We start from the raw sequence: 20,044 nt of genomic DNA, 5'->3' as shown, positions 1-20,044 counted from the left end.
TCAAGGGCAGCTAGCGTACATTTGCCGGTTCATTTCAAATCTTTCAGGTCGTTGTAAACCCTTCACACACCTGCTAAAGAAGGATACCCCATTCATTTGGGATGAAGTATGTCAGGTAGCTCTTGATGACATCAAACAATATTTATTCAACCCTCCAGTGCTCTCTACACATGTGTTGGGAAAAGCCCTTATGCTATACGTGATTACTCTGGATGAGTCACTCGGGGCATTATTAGCCCAAAACAATGACAAGGGAAAAGAAACAACATTGTATTATATCAGCCGCAGGATGCAAGGGGCTAAGAAGAATTATCCCCCAATTGAGAAGATGTGCTTGGCCCTGATCTTCGTAGTACAAAAACTTCGTCATTACTTGCTTGGTCATGAAGTGAAACTTATATCAAAAGCAAATCCTGAGAAATTTCGCATGACACGCCCATGCTTATCGGGACGCCTTGCTAAGTGAGCATTATTGCCGATGGAATTCGATATCACGTATGTCCCACAGAAGGCCATCAAGGGCTAAGCCTTGGCTGACTTTCTCGCAGCACACCCTTTACCGACAGAATCTCCTCTATCAAGCAACCACCCTGATGAAGAAGTGTTTTATGCTAACCTTGCTCATGCATGGGAATTGTACTTCAACGAAGCCATCCATTCAGATCAAGGAGGCACTAGAGTAGTGTTCCTAACTCCAAGAGGAGGAGTATTTCCACCTTTCTCTCTCGCTCAAGTTGGTTCTCATAATGAGGCAGAATATCAGGCCCATATAATCAGGTTCGAGATAGCCTTCGACCTCGACTTGGAGCACCTCAAGATATATGGCGATTATGAGTTGGTAATCCAATAGCTCGAAGGGATCTATGATGTGAGAAAAGACACTCTCAAGCCTTATCACGATACTATAAAATCTTATATGGTCCAATTTGAGGACGTATCTCTGAGTAACATCCCCAGGAGGCTGAACTCTCAGGCTAATGCACTTGCAAAAGGTGGCGCTACAATTCAGTTGTCCTCATCAGGACACACGCTTGTTTAGGTGGCGGAATGGAGACACATTGAACTAAGAACCGAAGTTAACGTGGATGACGAGAGAAATATCTTCCCGGAGTGTCCTTATCCATTTGGACCACTTCTATCAGCTAAGGAAGTAATGAAGAATGAACAAGAAATGGCATGGATTCAATGAGCTAAGGGTCGAACCATAATTTTTTGACCCAATATGCGTGGAAATTGAACAGGTAGAAGATTGGGGAGAGCCCATCACTAGTTTCCTAAAACATGGCAGGCTTTCGAAAGCTCGTGTTGAACACAATAGCATACGTCAAATGTCTACTAAGTATACCCTCCTTGAAGAAGATTTTCTCTACAGACGGTCGTTTGACGATATTCTTCTTAGATGTGTGGATGTCCAAGAAGCAAATAAGGTGTTAGAAAAAGTCCACTCGGGCATTTGTGGACTACACCAATCCGGTCCTAAGCTCTTTGAACGAATACGCAGGTTGGGATACTATTGGCCTTTCATCATCGCTGATTCCTTAAACTACGCTAAAAAGTGTCAAGTGTGCCAAATACACTCACGCCTTGTTCTTCAACCTCCAGTGCCCTTACACCCTATAGTAGAATCATGGCCCTTCTCACAATGGGGTATGGATTCAACAATGGGTCATGTTTTCATCCTAGCTGCAAAAGATTACTTTCATAAGTGAGGTGAAGTGGTCCCCTTAAGAAAGTTTGTAGGACATCAGTGGTTAACTTCGTTCGACATCAAATTATATATCGGTTTGGGGTCCTTAATCGAATTATATCTGACAATGGTTTCCCAGTTTCAGAGCCACCATATTGATCGCTTGGTCAATCAGTTTGGTTTTGAGTGGAAGTAGTCGACTATGTACCACCTTCATGTGAATGAATTAGCTGAGGCTTTCAATAAGACTCTTTGCAATGTGTTACAAAAATCGGTGTAAAAAATGAAAAAGAACTGGCATGAGAAGCTTCTTGAAGCTCCATGGGCTTATCGTACTACTATGTGAAATGCTACTACTTTCACTCCTTATTCTTTGGTCTATAAGGGTGAAGCAGTTTTACCTCTTGAAATTCAAATCCCTTCACTGCAAGTCGTAATTCACCAAGGAATAATCGAAGACGAGAGAGTCAAGCTTCGGTATCAAGAATTGGATGCGCTCAATGAAACGAAGCTAGAGGCTCAGCAGAACCTTGCACTCAACTAATGGAGAATGAAGAGGGCTTTTGACAAGTCTGTCAAGGTCTATTCATTCACCCGTGGTGACCTAGTTCTAGCAGTCAAGAGGCCTATCGTTATGCATGGCCGGCGTAAAGGGAAGTTTGAGCCTAAGGGGACTATTCGTGATGCATATTCAAAGGAAAGAGACTCAACCCAAAAATAAGCGAGACAGTTTAAACAAAGTTTAACTCTTTTTATTGGAGCAAAAATGAGTTACAAGTTACAAGTTACAAGTTAAAAAGCCCATTATTAGAGGACGATTACGATTCTCTTGCATCTGAGGATAAGAGGACAGCTACAAACCAAAATCTGTAGTTCTGCTCTTGCATCTAAGGATAAAAGGAATGTTACAGGCCAAAATAATTGCTCCCTTAGAAGAAGAAAACCCACCAAAGAAGCACCCTCATCATGAGGAAGAAGCAAAATCACTTGGAGAGTCAACTTCAATTCATCAGTACCAATTCAGCCTCTGTCAGTGCCGGCTCTGTCGTGAATGTTTCCTTCTCAAGTCTCCTCGTTTTCAGGGCTTACGTTCCTTCACCTTCCCAATGGTTGCATGATTTTCACTCTCAACCGTCCACCTCCTCTGATGGTTCACATCCGCTGACCATTTGTCTTCCCCTGACCTTTCAGTTTCCCACTGACGGTCCACCTCCCGTGACCGTTCATTCCCTGACCCTTTGGTTTGTCATCGGAACTACTCCTACACGGCTGGAAACCCACTGTGAGACTTTCCCTGCTTGCACCTTGGCTGAAACGTCACCTAGAATAATGCCGGGAAACCTTTGCAATGGTACCAAATCATCGGTAACACTCACTTAAAACCACCAGAAAACTTCTCAAAACTTGTGAAAATGCCAACTGCTGCACTTCCCGCCTCCTCTACCTTGAAGACCATGGCAGGAGTTCTACTACTTCCTGGAAACCCCCTAAACTAAATCCGAAAACTTCTGCAACTCCACTAATCCCCGACGAAAACTTCCCCTGAGCTTGCTGGAACACTTGATCTCCACACAAGAACTTGAACCCTTTTCGGAATCCCACTGCTTGCCAGAGCTTCTACTGGGCACCCTCTGCTCGCCGTTAAAATGTTTTAATTATTTTTACCTTCGGTGAAAAAGTGAAAGAAAATGAGGTTTTACCTCCTTATATAGCCAACACAACCCTCAAACGCCCCTCACAAACTGGGAATCCCAATCACATCCAAGGAAAGCCAAACGGCAATGAGTTGGGTCGGGCTTTGACCCGAGGCCTGAGGCAACTCTCACCACTGCCTCAAAAATTCCAACGAACAGGTTGGACCGGGTCGGGCTTTGACCCGAGGCTCGAGGCAACTCTCATCACCACTTGTAAAATTTCAACAAAAGGGCTGGACCAAGCTGGTCGAAGGTACCTAGCCCCGGCTGTGTTTCAACAACCACAGTGCAAGCTATATGCTCGACAACTCACCACCGAATATGTTCAAGCATGTGCCGCCCTCAGCACTGGCTGTGTTTTTAACAACCTAGTGCCGGCTGTGGTTTTAACCTTCTAGAACTGGCTGGCTGGTTAAGAAGTAGTGTTGGTCGTCTTCAGTGCCAGTTGTGTTTTCGAAGACTTAGTGCTGGCTGAGTGCTCAAGAAATAATGGTTGCTGCACCTAGTGCTGGTTGTATCTTAAACAACCTAAGCCGAAGCCATGTGTGTCTTACTACTATTAGTGTGGTTGCACTTTTACTCTGACCTATTGCCCCCAGCAAAGTGGAACCTAGGTCGATCAAAATCAAGTCATGACTCCTCATCCCCAGTAGGAGAGTCATGCTCGTACTGCATATTATTATCCTTGGTAGAGTTAGGGTCATTCTTGCTGCTGCAACCCCTAGTGGTCTGCCTCATGCTTATAAAAGACCCACATTTGTCTCCTCTTCCCCAATAAGGTCAGCTTTCTTATCTGGATCCCTCATCAGTCCTACCTTTCTTATCCCCAAGGAGTCAGATTGCTGTCCACAGACCTAGTCCCAATGGAGCTTAACCTACATGGTGAACCACACAATGATCTAGATGCATGACCCTAAACTGCATGGTCCAAGCCGTATGACCTTCAACTGTAGCAGAGGTCTAGTGTCATGACCTTAAACTGCACGATCTAAATGCACGACCCTAAACTGCATGGTCAAAACTGAATGACCTTAAATTGTAGAAGAGATATAGTTGCACGACCTTTAACAGCACGGTCCTAGTTCCATGACTCTAAGCTACATAACTATGGTCCAAACATTATGACCTTAAACTGTAGCAAAGGTTTAGTTGCATGACCTTAAACTTCATAGTCCTAATTGCATGACTCTAAACTGCATAACCACGCTCCAAACTATATGACCTTAAACTCTAATAGAGGTCTAGTTGCACGACCTTAAACTGAATGGTCCTAGTTGCATGACTCTAAACTACATAATCACGGTCCAAACTATATGACCTTAAACTGTAGTAGAAGTCTAGTTACACGACCTTAAACTGCATGGTCCTAGTTGCATGACTCTAAACAACATAACCACGGTCTAAGTTGTACGACATTAATTGTAGCAGAGGTTTAGTTGAACGGCCTTAAACTGTGCAGTCCTAGTTGCATGACTCTAAACTGCATAACCACGGTCCAAACTATATGACCTTAAACTGTAGCAGAGGTCTAAGTGCACAACCTTAAATTGCATGGTTTTAGTTGCATGACTTTAAACTGCATAACCATGGTCCAACCTAGATGACCTTAAATTGTAGCGGAAGTCTAGCTACACGACCTTAAACTTCACTGTCCTAGTTACATGACTCTCAAATGCATAACCATGGTCCAAACTATATGACCATAGCGGAAGTCTAGTTGCACGGCTTTAAACTGTATGGTCCTAGTTGCATGACTCTAAACTGCATAACCACGGCCCAGGTATATGGCCTTAAACCATAGTGCATATCCTGGCCACATGACGCTAAACTGCTCTGCATAGGTCCCGGAGGCATGACCATAAAACTCGCCCCCACATACGTGCACACACCTTTTACATGCAACCTCATGCATGTCTTCTCTTAACCGACCCGATCGTGTGCGCACACCACTATTACTATCTCCTCAGTGAGTCGATTAACTTCATTATCCTCCATCATTCCCTAGTGAGTCTCACCTGCGCTCACAAAAATGGTGAACCATCCTGCCACCTATACTCGTCGCAAGCTAGTGGGTCACCACTTTACACCTTCCTTTCATACATCATCCATCTTTCACAAGTATCCTCGTGCCATCTCCCAAGCAGTAAGCTCAACCAGTACCGTATTCCCTTCATGGCCACTACAGACTACTATCCATCCCTGTTATGGTCGAGCTGTATGACCTTAAATTGTAGTGTACATCCTTGCCGCATGACGTTAAATGGCTTCGCACAAGTCCCGAGGGCATGACCTTAAACATGCCTTCACAAAACAAAATGATGAAATAACGGGCATGGTGTCTACCTTAATAAGGGAACGCCATGAGTAAAAATGACAGACGGACATGGTCACAAAACCATGAGTAAAAGAGTTACGTGAATAAAAACCGAGCACGGTGAAGACCTGAAAGGGCATCGTGAGTAAAAATGAATGAAAAGGGTGGACACGGCCTAATGGTCATGAGTAAAAGAGCCTCAAATAGAAGGAAGTTGGTGAAAACTGCCTCTATGACATCGCTTCCCAAGTTCTAGTGAAAATCCACAAAGGACGCTTGGACCAATAAACAGGTTGATGCATCACTCGCCTCAACATGTGGCTTCAGCCCTCACCCAAAAAGAAAAATCCCTAGTGACACATACCAGGACCTAAAAATATGAGCTTCAAGGAAAATTATCCGATAGCCTGAGTCCATTCGCCAAAAAGGACTCGAAGGATAGAAGATTTGCCAAGAAGGCAAGACAAGTCTCATGACAAAGAGCATCATTCTCACAAGGTCACCAACATACTGCCAAGATGTTGAAGATTCCCCAAGGAAGCTAAGTCAACCATGAATTTGGAGCGGCAATCAGATGATTGTCATAGCTGCAAAGCAGTGGGTAGGGGTGGTTGTACGCATAGTTCGTCACCTCGATAAACTGAGGTACCCTATTCGCTAAGGAATGACTGATGCATGAAGTAGACGACGCTAACGTAAGGCCCTTCAACATACCATTCATGTAATCCTCGAAATGTGGCTCAACACCAGAAGATACACACAAACCCAAACTAAATGGTAACAATGCCCTTCCACATGACACTCAATTTCCAGACTTGTCTGATTCTGACTGACGAGGTCCATACAAAATCCTCAGCTTCAGAATCACATATAGTCCACACAAAGGTGAGAAAGTTAGAAAGATCCCTAAAAAAAGTCTTTTCTCCACCAAAGTCTCCACGGACAGACTTGCAAACAATGCATCCCTATGTCTGAGCATCCTATTTGCACCATTGCGTGAATCTTCTCGACGTTCACGTGGTCCGGTGGCTAGGAAGAAAAAAGTAATAAAGCTGACGGAAATTTTTCAAATGTTATCCTTCTCGCTTCTCTCAAATTACAACATTCGACGGGGCAAGATGTTTGAACGCATTTTCAGCACCTTGGTCCCCGATACAGAATAAAGAGGAAGTAGGTCAATAAAGCCTACAAAATAAGTGGAAATTTTGACAGTCTCAGAATTTTTCGAGAATTGCTCAAAGATATTCATCATCACTCCAAAAGGCCACCTGCCAAGTTTCATCGCGATCAAACATGTCTAAGGCAATGAACACAAAGAAACAATTTCAGAAAAATTGGCCTCTACCATCTTGAAATAGACCCTGTAACTAGAACTATATTTTTTGCACGACAAACTGCTATGAGACAACCGTCATTAGATCCGGGACGATCGAAAACCCTTATGGGTCAGGTTTCAGCTTAATTGGGCACTCTAGGATAAAGTTATGGGTAAAATACCGAAAAGTAGTCGGACACTAATCCATTGTGGCCACCCTGCACCAAAACACCATTAAAGGTGGTTGTTTTCACAGTCACAGGCAGTGAATTTCGAGGCCTATACCTCACTCCATTCAATTCAGATAATACTCAAATAGGTGAGTGTGTTCATCTCATCGAGACGAGTGTTTCGATAGGTGGTACGCCCCTTGACGATGTCCGAGTAGGAAAAAAAACTAGAGAGAAGTTTCTGATCCATGAAGGAAGTTGTAAAAAATTCATCAGTAGCATGCCTCACTCCGACAGTCAAATCATGATGCTCGCATACCAGATCGACATGAAACTAATTACATTATGTGTGTAAGGTTCAAGGCTATCTCTGGTCCGAATCTCGAGTACGATGAATGGTTGGATTTCACACACGGAGGAATCGAAGCTGCTATAAATTTCGGCCACCAAATTTCAAGTTTCCAGCCAAACACTTAAGACGACAAAATCTTCATCCGGACATGAAATCCAACCGCATTTTTTGCAACGTGATTATGACAGAATGCTCAGTGTGATTCAGTGAAGAATTCAGAAAGAAACATCAAGGAACGAACACACAATCGATCCAAAGTTTTCAAGATTCAAGCAAATTTCTAGTCTCATGATCATGGCTCAAAGTTGGTATCAAATCGATCACCATGGCGAGCCCCACAAGAAAACAATCACCTTTTGATCAAACGCGCATCAGAACAACCCCAGATCAGTCATGGCAGATCACGCAAGTTCTCGAGCAGTAGTAGGGACTGTTTTGGAATTCCACGCATTACTAAACATGAGCAAAATAGTCCTTTTGCACCCATTTTTAAGATTTCTTTTAATTCAATTAAATTGTAATTATCTTCAATTCTAGGTAGTTTTTTGGCATACACCCATGTTTTAGCCAAATTCTATGTAAGCATGAAAGCCAAATTGTAAAGGACCTTCGGTTCATTTCGCACGATGATCAATAAATTTCAAAATCCTCTTGAACACGTGGGTGCGTCTTAGAGTGAGAGATTGGAGAGAGCATAAAATGGTCGATTCCCTTCGGTAAGGTAACTTTCTTTCTCCTCCCTTCTTTCTCCTTCCTCCCCTCTTTCTCTCTCCTCTTCATTCTTTCTCTCTCCTCCACTCTTTCTCTCTCCTTCTCTTCTCATCGCTATCTCTCCTCTCTCTTCTTCTCATCCCTATCTCTTTTCCTCTCTCTTCTTCTCATCCCTATCTGTCCTTCTCTCTCTTATTCTCATCCCTATCTCTCTTTCTTTCTCTTCTCTGTCTAATATAGTCGGTGAAGCTTAACGTCAACTGCATCTTCTCTCTCTTCTCGTTCAACATAGTTAATGAAGCCTAACGCCGACTGCATCTTCTCTCTCTTCTCGTTTAACATAGTCGAAGAAGCCTAGCGCTGACTTCATCCTCTCTGCTCTTCATCTAATACAGTCGACGAAGACTAACACCGACTGCATCCTCTTTCTCCTCTCATCTAACACAGTCGGTGAAGCCTGGCGCAGACTGCATCTTTTCTGTCTAGCACAGATTGACGACGCTCAATGCTGACTGTGTTACCTCTCTCTTCTTTGTCTAACCCAGCCAATGACGCTCAGCGTCGACTGAGTCCTTTTCCTCGTCTTTTCTAATACAGCCAGCGACACCTAATGCTGTCTGTGTTTTCCTCTCTTCCCTCATATTCTTCTTTTTCTTTCTTTCTCTTCCCACTCCTTTCTTTTCTCTTCTTCTCTTCTCTTACTCTTCTTATGTTTTTTCTTTACGATATATGTTATTTTTGTTATTCTTTCGTTTGATTAAAGATGGGTTGAGATTAGGCTATCATGGCAGTCCTATCATTTAGCCGCAATGTTATGCCAGAATTACTGTGCCCGCTTTATTGCCACAACGACTAACCATCGTGTCTAGCTAGTCAATATCGGTATTGACATCTAGTAGTAATCCTGTTACCGAGTCTGTTTTACTACCACGTCATGCCAATTACTTATCAGCTTAGTCACTGTGTTGATCTCTGCACCTGGTCAAATTCTACTCTCCCCCATCTCTCTTCTCTCATTCTTCTCTTCTTTTTTTTGAATGTGCATACTTGTGTACGTTCACCGTGTACGTTCACCAAAGATGTAATGTGAGGCCTGTTGACCCACCTGTCTTATAATATTTTTCATATGTATGTGATTGTAGAAAATAGGAGAATACATGCCAAGGGAGGCGATTCTGAACCAGTTTTATTACTGGATGGCTTTCTTCATGATCTAAGTGGGCACCATACGAGCCAGCCTGAGTAAGTCCCAAACCCACCTTAAATTCCTCTCTCATCGGTTGATAATACTTGCCCTTATTCTCGAATGAGGTTCCCAAGAGAGAAATCTCAAAAGTCTCGAGTCTCCCCTAAAATTGAGATGCGTGCCGCCCGATCATCCAGATCCGGAGGGCGAGATCGAGGCACCGAACCACCATTACATTGACTGCTTCTCTAGGGGGTCAGCCTTAGTTACAGTTAAGGGCTTGCGAACTTGATGGATCGCACTCGACAGATCAATCAGCAAGGGGATTTTATATGCGGATCGCATGAGGACCAGTTCCCGACGGTTTTGAGACTGTGGCTGCTGAGTGGCTGGGTCATTTTCTACAACATTCACCACAGTACAGGGCTCTTGTACTTCTTCTTTAGGCTTCATCATCTTAAGAGGGTAGAAGGGATTTAGGCAAAGAGGATCATCAGAGCTAGTTGCCCCTACCGCCTTGGTCAGAATTTGCAAACCTGTATCACGTTTTACTTTGAGGTTTTGATTGACCTCATGCCGAAACTGTGATTGGGACTGCCGCTAATCAGCCCTCCTTACAGAAGAGAGAGTTGTCGCCATCAGGAGCGGTAAAGGATGAGGGCCAGGGATTGGACTCATCCTGGCTGGGGGAGGATAAAGGACTCGATCTTCAATCAGGTCTTTAGCCCGAGCTCTCTCATGAGCTTCAGAGACACGACCGAAATGATGGGGTTGGTTCAAAATGATACTTTTGGGGAAGGCCTTCAAGTACTAAGGCTGGAGATGCTTGCTCGAAGAACGAGGAGCAGGCAAGAGCAAGGTTGACTCATGATGACACCTGAGTCAAGGGCGAGGGGCTAATCACGAGGGACCTGGGAGTCAGCCTGGGCTCGAACAAGTGGTCTGGCATTAGGAGGCCGAGAACTGTGAGCAAATGTCTGTAAGAGAACAGGTGGAGGCCTACCCCTTATAGAGTGCGCTAGTGTGTGGTGAGTAGGAGGACGAGAAGGTCGCCTCCTGTGTACACGTGCTGGCGTAATGACAGCGTTGCCCCGAGCAGTGGGATGCTTATGAACAACGTATGTAGGACCTTGCCTTGGGAGGTTTGATCCTGGATGCAGACTCGAGGTAATATAAGGGTTACCCCATGGTGTGGCTCTAGTGGATGACCCACGAGCCTTATGGTGTGTGAGAGGTGGAGGCCCCTAGGTCTCCCCCTCGATGTTTCGAGCCTCTAGGGATAGAGACTCGTTGTGGTGCAAGAATGTGGGGGGAGCCTTGGGGTGACCCATAGAAGCAATGGCAACTTGTTTTCCTTTTCTAGAAAGGAATTGGGTAGCCTTCCGACATACCTCGACAATACGACTGACAAGTGACTTGCCGGTGGCAGGGTGCATGCTGTGTGCAGCAACAGAAGTGTTGCCGATGCAATGGGCCTTGGCGAAAGTTCCACCAGAGTTACGAGACGGGGAGTTAAGGACCTTTAAGTCCCTCTTCACACCAATCCAAGTTAAGGCCTGGGGGCTATAGCCGGGGTCTTTGCACAAAAGGAGGGTTGGGAACGAAGTTCAAGGAACTTGTTCGAATGCGGGGATAAGAAAATCCCCAATCTGGATGAATGGGTTACAGAACCTGAAAGTCATGTGCAGATACAGAAAATAAAAGGAGAATGTTAGTCAAACAAGCACGATCGGACTAAGGGGGCAGTAAGACACCAGTGAAGTCACCAAGCTGGTTAGGTGCCTTGATCTTGCCCTATAGATCTGGATGATCGGCGGCACCCGTCTCGGGTTTCATGGGAACCCAGGACTTGAGATTGCTCTCTCGAGAACCTTGCTCAAGAACAAGGGCAGGTGGACTAATTGATGAGAGAGGAATTTAAGGTGGGTTCGAGACTTACTCAGGCTGGCTCACATGGGTGCCCTCTTAAAGCACGAAGAAAGACCCCCAGTTGTAAAATTGGTTTAGAATCTCCTCTTATGGCCTGTATTCTCTTGTTTCTGCTATCACATACACATGGCAAATGTTATAAGACAAGTTAGTCAAGGGATCCCCCCTTGCCTTTGGGCAAACATACACAGGTGTGCACATTTAAAAAGAGGAAGAGAAGAATGAGAGAGTTCAGATTAGGATGAAAAGAATTTGATCAGATGGTGAGATCGACAAGTGACTAAACTAGTAAGTAATTGACCCTGCATGGCAGTAAAATGGGCATGGTAACTCAGACCGGCTTAACATAATTACGACTAGACGACAGTACCAATACTGACAAGCTAGACACAATGGCTAGTCTTTCGCCGCAATAAAGTGGGCACACTAACTCTGATTGGCACTGCGACATTACTGTTAAACGGCAGGACTACCATAGAAGGCTAATCTCGACCCATCTTAATCAAGCGGAAGAATAAGAGAAAGAAAAAGAGAGAGAAAGAGAGAGAGAAAAGAAGAAGACAATGAAAGGAAGTGGACAGTGAAGAAGCAGAGTAGGAGAGAAAACCATGAGAGAAGAAGAAGAGATAGAAAGGAGGGAAAGGAGGAGGACACAGACAGGAATTAGAGAAGGTGAGAGAAAACTCAGACGGCGATGGCTTCTGTCGACTGTGAAATAAAGAGAGAAGAGATAGAAATAACGCAAGCGGCAATGGGTTCGCGCTGATTGTAACAAAAGGGGGAGAGAGAAGGAACACAGGTAGTAATGAGCTTACATCATCCGCCCTCCAGATCTGAAGTTGTCAAGCTAGTTAGGTGCCTCGATCTCGCCCTCCAGATCTTGATGATCGGGAGGTACGCGTCTCGAGTTTCAAGGGAACCCGAGACTTGAGATCGCTCTCTCGGGAACCTTGCTCAAGAACAACAGCAGGTGAACCAACGGATGAGAGAGGAATTTAAGGCTGGTTCAAGACTTACTCAGCCTGGCTAGCGTTGGCACCTTCTTAGATTATGAAGAAAGTCCGCCCAGTCATAAAACTGGTTCGGAATCGCCTCCCTTAGCCTGTATTCTCCTGTTTCTGCAATCACACACACACGACAAATGTTATAAGAAAAGTGGGTCAAGGAACCCCACCTTGCCTTTGGGCGAACGTACACAGGTGTACATTAAAAATAACGAAGAGAAGAATGAGAGAGTTAAGAATAGGATGAGAAGAATTTGAGCAGACGGCGAGACCGACAAGTGACTAAACTAGTAAGTAATTGACCCGGCGTGGCAGTAAAACTGACTCGATAACTCAGACCAGCTTGACAATATTACTACTAGAAGTTAGTATCAATACTGACTAGCTAGATATAATGGCTAGTTTGTCATGGGGTAAAAGCGGGCACAATAACTCTGATTGGCACAACCACATTACGGCTAAACACCAGGACTACCATAGAAGGCCAATCTCGACCCATCTTAATCAAGCGGAAGAGTAACAGAAAGAAAAAGAGAGAGAAAAGAAGAAGACAAAGAAAGGAAGAGAAAAGAGAAGAAGAAGCAGAGTAAGAGAGAAAACCATGAGAGAAGAAGAAGAGAGAGAAAGGAGGGAGAGAAGGAGGACGACATCGACAGGAATGAGAGAAGGAGAGAGAAAATTTAGATGGATGGCTTCCACCGGTTGTGAAATAAAGAGAGATGAGAGACAAAGAACGCAAATGGCAATGAGTTCACGCTAATTGTGACAGAAGGGGAAGAGAGAAGGAATACGACAATGGGATAGCTTCGTTTGTGATGAAAGAATAAGGATGAAAACACAGGCAGCACTAGGCTCGCGTCAGCTGTGATAGAAGAATAAAGATGAAAACACAGGCGGTGCTAGGCTTACGTCGGTTGTGACAGAAGAGAGTAAAGAGACGGAACATAGACGACGATAGGTCAACACTGTCTGCGATAGAAGAGAAGAGAGAGAGAAAGCATAGGCGACTATAGGCTTGCACCGTTTGTGACAGAAAAGAAGAGAGAGAAATCACAGGGGGCTATAGGCTTGCACCGTCTGTGGTAGAAGAGAAGAGAGAGAAAAAAAAAGAGAGAAGCATTCGCGGTGATAGATTTGCATCGTCTGTGACAGAAGAGAAGAGAGAGAAAGAATTGATGGTGATAGGCTTTCATCGTTTGAGGTAGAAGAGAGAAGGGAGATAATTTTGACAAAGGCCCAGCCTGCCACTTGAGTTAAGGCCCGACTCACTATTCATGCCTCAAGAGCCGGAAGGCATCACACCAGACGATAGGTCCGCCATGCATGAATGAAGAAAGAGAAGAAGGGAAAGAGAAACATGGTAGAGGAGGAAGAGAGAGAAAGAGATAAAGATGAAAGAAAGAAAGAGAAAGGGAGAGATGAGAGAGAAAAGAAGAGATAAAGATGAGAGAGAAAAGAGGGGAGAAAAGATAGAGATACAAATGAGAAAAGAGAAAAGAGGAGAGAGAAAAGAGGGATAAAGATGAGAAAGAAAAGAGGTGCGAAAAACATAGAGATAGAGATGAGAAAATAGAAAATAGAAGAGAGAAAGAGTTAGAGAGAATGAGGGGAAGAGAGAATGATTTTAGGCCATGATCATGAGACTTGAATTTTTGATAAATCTTGAAAACTTCTGATCAATAATGCGCTTGTTCTTTGATGTTTTTCTTCTGTTTCTTCGATGAGTCGTACTGAGCATGCCGTCATGATTACGTTACAACAAATGCAACTCGATTTCGTGTTCGGATGAAGATTTCATCATCTTCAATTTTTGACCGAAATGTTGAAATCCAGCGGCCAGAATATACAGCAGCTTGGACGTCTCCATGTGTGAATCCAATCGTTCATCATATGCAACGTTTGGACAAGAGATAACCTTGGACTTTACGCACATAGTGCAATTCGTTTCCCATCGATCGGGTACGCGAGCATCATGATTTGGCCGCTCGAATGAGGCGTGCTGCTGCTGACTTTTCTGCAATTTTCTTCACAGATCAGCAACTTCTCTCTTGTTTTTTTCCTTACTTAGGCATCATCATGGGGCGTACCACATATCGACACCCTCATCTTGACGATACAACCTTGCTCACAAAATTTGAGCACGAGATATGGGCCCCGAAATTGACTTCATGTGTTTGTGAAAACAGCCACCTTTAATGGTGTTTTAGTGCAGGGTGGCTACACGGGTAGAGTGTGTAGCCTACCCCTTTTCAATATTTAACCCTATAACTTTGTCTTGGAGTGCCTGATTAAGCCAAACTTGACCCATAAGGGTTTCCGATAGTGTCGGATCTAGTGACGGTGGTCCCACTGTTGTTTGACACATCAAAAATATAGTTCTTGTTACGGGGTCCATTTCAGGTTGCTAGAGGCCGATTTTGCCGAAATTGTTTCTTTGTGTTCACTACCTTAGACATGTTTGATTGTGATGAAACTTGACAGGTGAGCTTTTGAAGTGCTTATGAGGATCTTGACCAGTTCTAAGGCCATTTTGAGATTGTCATAATTTTCATTATATGTTGAGGCTTTATTGACCTACTTCCTCTTTATTCCGCAGCAGGAACCACGGTGCTGAAAAATGTGTTCAAACAGAGATTCGAAGAAGCTAGGAGAAAGAAAAGGGTAGTTGCATGATTGTGGGTGATGGTAGCAATAGGTTGTGAGTGGTTGAGAGTGACGGAGGCTAGATTGACAAAGTGGCATAAATAGAGCAGGTAAGAAATAACTGGGTGGTAGTAGCCGGTCTAGGGTGGTGACGAGAGAAGAAAGGTGAAGAATAAGGGCACTACTGAGGAGTAAATGGGGTGGTTAGTTACTGGTGGGGATGGAAAAGAAAGATGGAGCTGTTGATGGTGATCACAACATGAAGTAATGAAGAGATGGGCAAGAATGGCACGGCTCAAGAGTGGGGTGGCAGAGAAAAATGTAGAGAGAGGAAGGTGGTTGTGAGATGAAGAAGAAGGAGTACAAGGAAGTAGTTGCTGGCAGAAATTGGGTCACAGCAGGGCAGAGGAGCACATAGCTAAAGAGTGGCGGAAAGAGGTGGCGTTGCGATTGAGATGAAGGAGCAATGGCAGCAACGTGATGGTGAATTGAAGCTTCTTGTGAGGAGCAAACATGGCAGCCCACCAGAGAGAGAGAGAAAGAGAGCTCTCATTCAATGGTGACAGGTGAGAAAGAGATAGAGAACAGAGGCATCAATGGTGAGGGCAGAAGGTTCAATGGTTGAGTGATGGCTAGCAAGGGAGAAGAAGTGTGCGAGTGAGAGGAGGGGCTCGTGGTTGGTGGAAGTGGCTTTTACGGCTAGTGTTTTATTGGGGAGGGTGCGAGATGTGGAAAAAAAAGGAAGAGGACTAGAAAATAGTGATTAAGAGGTAATAGTGAGAAGGGGCACAACAACGCAAATGAGAAAGGGCTCAGCAGTTGCGCAGAGAGAAGCACACGGCGATCGATTTAGGAAAGGGGCACACAACGATAGGGTTAGGAAAGGGGGAAAGGGGCACACAGCTAGAGGTAAGAGTACGCACATGACGATAGGTAGTGGCTTGCGTGATGATGGGATTATATTCGGGCGGCGTTAGGGGAAGAACTATTTGAGGCAAGGTAGTCTCACAGGACCATGGGATGTGAGAGAGAGGGGTCCAACACTAGGGTGTACGAAGAAGCGTGCTGCGAGGGGGTGTAGACAAAGAAAAGAAAATGGACAAACATGAGGGATCATTAGGAAAAGAGGGAGGAGGTGGACCTAAGGGCCCACATGGAGAAAGTGGTCATGCAGGTAGCACAAGAAAGAGGAGAAGGAGATAGGTGGACCTGAGGGACCACCAGGAGATAGAAGGGAAGAGTGGTCATGAGGGACCACAGAGAGGGAAGGAGAGAAGAAGAAAGAAAGAAATAATGACATAGAAGAAAGCAATGATAGGCTTCCACCGTCTATGAAAGAGGAGAGTGAAAGAGAGAGAAAGAGAAGAGAGAGATTTACGCTAAGCTCAAGGGTACCGACCCAAAAATTTCTCTCTCCTTCCTCTCTCTCTCAAGACGTGACCCAACAGTAGGCAAGATAAAAATTTTATTAAGCAAGTGAAGGGTCTGCGTACAATGGTAGTACGTGGTATATATAGAATTGTGCCCATACATGGGTGGATTGATCAAAATTAAACCTAAATGCTGGAAATTAAGATTTAACTGAATTAAAAGAAATTATAAAATAGGGCACAAAATGACAGATTTGCTCGTTCCTAAAAATTTGTGGAATTTCAAAACAGTCCATGTGTTTTCCTAAAACATCCGTGATTTTTCACGAATAATCAGGGTTTGTTCTGATGCCTGTTTGATCGAAAGATGATTGTCTTCTTGTAGGGCTCGGTATGACGATCGATTTGATACCAATTTCGAGCCATGGATCGTGTGTTTAAGGCATGATCATGCAACTTGAAATTGGATGAATCTTGAAAATTTGGATTGATAGTGTGCTCGTTCCTTGATGTTTTTCTATGAATTCTTTATTGGATCACACTGAGCATGCTGTCATGATCACGTGGCAAGAAATGCAGCTCGATTCCACATCCAGACGAAGATATTGCAACTTTGGAGTTTTGACGGGAATCTAAAATTTCGGCGATGGAATTTGCAGTCACTTCGTTGGCTTCATGTGCAGAATTTAACTGTTCATCATGGACGGGGTTCGAATAAGAGATAGCCTTAGACCTTACGGACGCGATTGAACTGGTTTGGTGTTGATCGGGCTCGCGAGTGGTGTGATTTCGCCGCTCAAGCGAGGTACAATGCTGCTGATTTTCCTGCAACTTTCTTCACGAATCAGCAACTTCTAATTAGATTTCTTCATGCTCGAGCGTCGTCGCATATCGAAACGCTCGTCTCAACGAGACGAACACACTCCATCAAGTTTGTGCTCGAACCAACATCGGAGGAGGGAGATAGCAGGATCAAAAGTCATTGTTTGTGACTGCCTTTTTAATGGAGTTTAATTGTAGGGTGGCCGCACGGGAATAGCATGTCGCTCCTATTGTTTCAATCTTTCGCCTATAGCTTTTTCTTGGAGTGTCCGTTTAAGTTGAAATTTGACCTCTTGGGGTTTTCAACCATGCCAGATTCAATGGCGGTGGTCCCACAACAATTTGACGTATCGAAAATATAGTTCTTATTACAAGGGTTCGTTTCAGGGTGCTAGAGGCTAATTCTGCCAAAACTTTTTCTCAATCTGCACTGCCTTAGACATGTCAAAATGTTACAAAATTAAGTAGAAAACTTTTAGGAATCCTCATGAAGATCTTGAGCAGTTCTGGGGCCATTATGGGACTGTCGAAATTCCCACTATTTTGTCAAGCTTTTTTGACAGGGGGACGAAGGTGCTGGAAAATGTCTTCAAACAGCTTGCCCGCCGAATCTTGTTATTTGAGAGAAAAGAGAGGGACAACATTCAGAAAGGATGCTCAGACGTTTGGATGTAATGTGTAGGTCCATCCGTGGAGACATTAGGGGGAGAAGAGACTTTTTTAGGGATCTGCAAAAGTCCTCACCCTCAAGGGACTATTTGCGATTCTGACAGTTTGAGGATTTTGTAGGGACCTCATTGGTCAGAATCGAGCTTATCTGGCAGCCAAGTGCTATGAACCTTTGGTCGTCATTGTTTGTTGCTACACCAGGTTTGCTTTTGATGATCAGGTTCTCTTTGTAGGTCCCATTCAGCGGGGTCCAATCGGGGGCTTTTGACTTGTCTCGAAAATCTGGGCATGTCAGCTAGAGGGAATTTAGGTAAGGCAGCCTCATGGGCCCCATCATGTTGGGTCCAGTTGGGTCTATTCGGGGGCTTCGGACCTATCCAGAAGATTTGGGTGTGTCGGGTAAGGAAGGTTTTTGGTGAGTCTTTCTCATGAAGAGGAATAACCTTGAAGTCTTTGGCAGGTTAAGCCCTAGCTTTGTCAGTTTTTTCTTACCTTCATGGGGATCTTGAGCATTTTGGAGGGATCTTTCCGTCGTTATCCTCACCCTCAAGGACTCTTATTGTTTTTGGAGGTGAAGTGTGGGAGATCATATGATGCTCTAACTCCCGGATGAGCCATTTTACGTTGTGATTGGACACTAGAATTTGACGATTTTGCGTAGTCCTCATCAGCCAAAATTATGCTTGTTTTGGCAATTGGGTGTCGACTAAGGCTGTGATGCTGTGTCAACCTGTTTTGTTGGTCCAAGCACCGTTTGCGAGTTTTCACTTGAATAGGGGAAGTGTTGCTGTAGAGATGGTTTTCACCAACCTCCTTTATTTTTTGGCTCTTTTACTCATGACATTGTGGCCATGTCCACCCTTTTCATTTGTTTTTGCTCACAGTGCCCTTTGGGGTTTTCACCGTGACTGGGTTTTTGCTTTGACGGAACTATTTTACTTATGGTTTCGTGACCATGCCCATCCGTTATTTTTACTCATGGTGTTCCCTTGTTTGCTTTTTGTGAAGGCATGTTTAGGGTCAGTCCTTCAGGACCTGAAGCTGTCATGTGGTCAGAACGTGCGCTGTAGTTTAGGGTCAAACATGCTGAACCGTAGTGGTGATGAGTGACAGTCTGTGGAGGCCATGGAGTGAGTATGGTGGTGGTTTTGACTCACTTTGGGGAGATGGCACGAGGCTACTGTTTGAATGAAATTTTTCATACCTTGATCCCGGATTAGGAATAAGTAGAAAGCAGGTCAATAAAGCTTATAAAATAGTGGAAATTCTTGACAATCTCATAATGGCTCCAAAATTAGACAGGATCTTCGTCAGCACTTCAAACGACTACTTGTCAAGTTTCATAGGGATCAGACATGCCCAAGGCAAAGAAACAATTTCCGAAAACCGGTCTCTTGCACCTAGAAATGGACCCTATGACTAGAGCCATACTTTTGATGCATCAAACAGCTGTGGGGACCACTACCATTAGATCTGACACGGTCAAAGACCCCTATGGGTCAAGTTTTGACTTAATCAGGCACTCTAAGACAAAATTATGGGCAAAATACCGAAAAGGGTTAAGCCGCACAGTATTCCCATGTCGCCTCACTCCATCAAAACACCATTAAAGATGGTTGTTTTTATAGTCACGAGCAGTCAATTTCAGGGCCTACAACACACTCGTGCCAAGTTGGATCACTCCCAAATTTGGTGAGAGTGTTCGTCTCATCAAGATGAGCAATTCGATATGCAGCACACCCCATAAGGACGCCCAAGCAAAGAGAAAAACTAAATGAAAGTCATTGATCCGTGAAGGAAGTTGCAAAAACTTCAGCAGCAGCATGCCTCTTTCGAATAGCCAGATCATGATGCTCGCAAACCCGATCGACATGAAACAAATTGCATTATGTGCATGAGATCCGAGGCTATCTCTACTTTGAACCACGTATACAATGAATGGTTGGATTTCACATATGAAAGCCTCAAACCTGATGTAAATTCGGCCACCGGATTTCAAGATTCCCGCCAAAAACTCAAGACAACAAAATCTTCATCCGGACATGAAATCAAGCTACGTTTGTTGCAACATGATCATGACGGTATGCTCAGTGTGATTCAATGAAGAAGTCACCAAGAAACATCAAGGAATGAGCACAATATCGATCCGAAGTTTTCAAGATTCATCTAAGATTCAAG

The sequence above is a fragment of the Amborella trichopoda genome, chromosome 2, assembly GCF_054954075.1.
Source record: "Amborella trichopoda isolate Santa Cruz 75 chromosome 2, AtrichopodaSantaCruz75HAP2 v2.0, whole genome shotgun sequence".
In the NCBI taxonomy this organism is placed as follows: Eukaryota; Viridiplantae; Streptophyta; class Magnoliopsida; order Amborellales; family Amborellaceae; genus Amborella; species Amborella trichopoda.
Note: the sequence above shows the minus strand (reverse complement) of the source record.